Source organism: Photinus pyralis, unplaced genomic scaffold, assembly GCF_008802855.1.
Source record: "Photinus pyralis isolate 1611_PpyrPB1 unplaced genomic scaffold, Ppyr1.3 Ppyr1.4_LG7, whole genome shotgun sequence".
NCBI lineage: Eukaryota > Metazoa > Arthropoda > Insecta > Coleoptera > Lampyridae > Photinus > Photinus pyralis.
Window position 1 is genome coordinate 12,104,920 of NW_022170738.1, and position 2,555 is coordinate 12,107,474.

Genomic DNA, 2,555 nt, shown 5'->3' on the forward strand with positions numbered 1-2,555 from the left:
TGAAAACTTTGTTCAAAACATCGACGTGCGCATTGCACCTTGTGCGCACAACAGAGCCGTATTTAGAAGAATTCGTTTTGCAATCGAATTTAAATTCCCTGTTAATTTGCCCTGACTTTTCAGTCTATCCCGTACCTGCTGTATTTACATTGCAAGGCGAAGGATCTTCGAATTATCAATACCCCTAATTTAATCCGAACGTGTTCACAACGCCGAATTCTCGATAATGACCACAAACATCTAACTTGGCTACACTCCCCAACGACATCCGTATTAAACATCAACAACGCCTTATCAAAATAAATCTTGACCGTTACCCCCAATTTCCCACCGCATATAATAAGAAAATTGCTTGAACTCCCATTCGTCTTGATCGCTAGAAGCGCCCTAATGAAATTAATCTCATTAGGAGGGGAGTATTTCGCCAATTCCTACAATCTCGAGACGCCGCACTTAAGGACCTAATCAGTCGGGATACGATAAGACTTCCGCTCTGGACTACAACAGGGACGGACGTCGCTTCTGGTGCCAGATCAATAATAATAATAATAAAGTTTATTATCCCAACAGTGATAACACCAATTATAGGGCAATATTAGTGACAACAGTCCGAGACAATAGCAGTATTAACATACTTAAGTGACAGATGGCAAAAGACAGTAAAGAGCACGTCCTTAGTTGTTAAAGTGGTTCAGGGGCGCCGGAAGAAAATGCGCTAGGGAGGGGCCCTTACATTTTTGGAATAGAAAATGTTACCTAACTATTTTTAAATTAGTAAATCAATAGGATACGCAGCTAAACCATATATCCAATAAAAATCATTGGTGTAATAGTGTAATAGGTACATATTAGACACAAAACAAAACAAGAACAAAAGTAACAAGTTACAGTAGTTTACTGAAACAAATATTAGCACAGATACCACTCTCACACCGGCGCATGCGCGTTCTACCTTCATTTACGTCTAACCATATGTGTACCAAATTTGGTTCCAATCGGTTCACCCGTTTAGCCGTTAATGAGAGTTTAACACATTTGCGCATGAGCTATAAGTATTCTCCCGGAAAGCTTTTCAGCTCTTCCTTTTATATCTAAGAATAGGTGCACCAAATTTGGTAATAATAACAGTACACTACAGACAGACCGAGATAATCAAAATTTTGTTGGATTCGGAATCCTAGTGTTTCAAAACGTGTATTTCCGTAAAAAAGTGGGGGGGGGGGGGGTTTTTTTATCCCAAATGCAATACCTCCCTTACTAACGTGCGGGTGATAACAATATTTCAGGGCGTAAGGCAAATTCGAGGGCACATTAAACTGTTTCTGCATATTTTTTGCTACTCAAAACTATAACAAATTACCAACCATAATGTTATTGATTACAATGTTGAATGTAGCGTAGGATAAAACAATTTAATTATTTCGAAAGAATAAAAATTCCTCTTACGTGATGATTTTGTACGTCTGCCTGTACATCTGTTCCTCGTCTATCTTGAGAACGAAACGACACAGCGATGAACCTTCGCCAATCCATTTCTACGAGTTCAAGGATCAGTGCTATATTGAATATGAGTCGGATTAAAAGTCTGATTTCCCAATACGAGCTGAGTAACAAAAAATTCCCCTACTGAAGAATAGCTGGGGAAGGAAGGGACTAATCCAAAAAGTCTTTTGTCGTTCTGGTCTCGAGGCTGTGCTACACCGTATAAGAAAGAAACCACAACGAAATAGCTTAAAGTGGAGGACTAGTAATGGTAAAGACGGACAAAGTGCGGACAATAGCGTTCATTTTCCTTTTGGAAAATGCGCTCAAAAGCGCCGAACCGAAATATGTAACATGACAGCTTATTGTCATTGATGGTTTTCCAAAACAAACAGCCACCCTGCGGTCTTCGGTTAATTTAATCTCTATAGTCTATACAATATGGGAACTTTATGGACATTGAGGTAACTCAATAAGGTTATAAAAGGTTTGCCTACTTTTGCTTTGTCACCGAACAGTGATGGGACAGAAAAAGGTGGCTATTCTGGTTTTATCGTGAGCTTTCAACATTTTCTAAAATGGATTAAGCGATTTATAAATCCCAGGGAGGGGTCCGGGCCCCCCCTTGCCCTTTAGTAGCGGCGCCCATGAAGTGGTTAATTACATTCTTCAAAAACTGGCCATAGCTATCATTAAATATATCCACATTTATATTACAAGATAATATTTGATTACAAATTTTCGCCATTTTATGAAGAGGAGAATTTGCTTGATGATAAGTGTTAGGCTTTTGACAATAAAAAATATTATAATTCCTTTTAAACCAGATCTAGGTGTCCTCAACTTAATCTGTATGGCATGGCATCACAGATTATTGAAAAAGATGGGGGTTTTATTTTTCCAATTTTCCGTCTTTATTATACAAAAAATTGAAAACTAATACGGTTGATTGACGTAAAAAATTTTTTCTACAAAAAACCTTAATACATTTTTGCTCTAAAATAATTTGGGGAGCCAATAATCGCATGTTATGAATTTTACATTGAAATCCCTATGATGCGTTACGCAAGTCA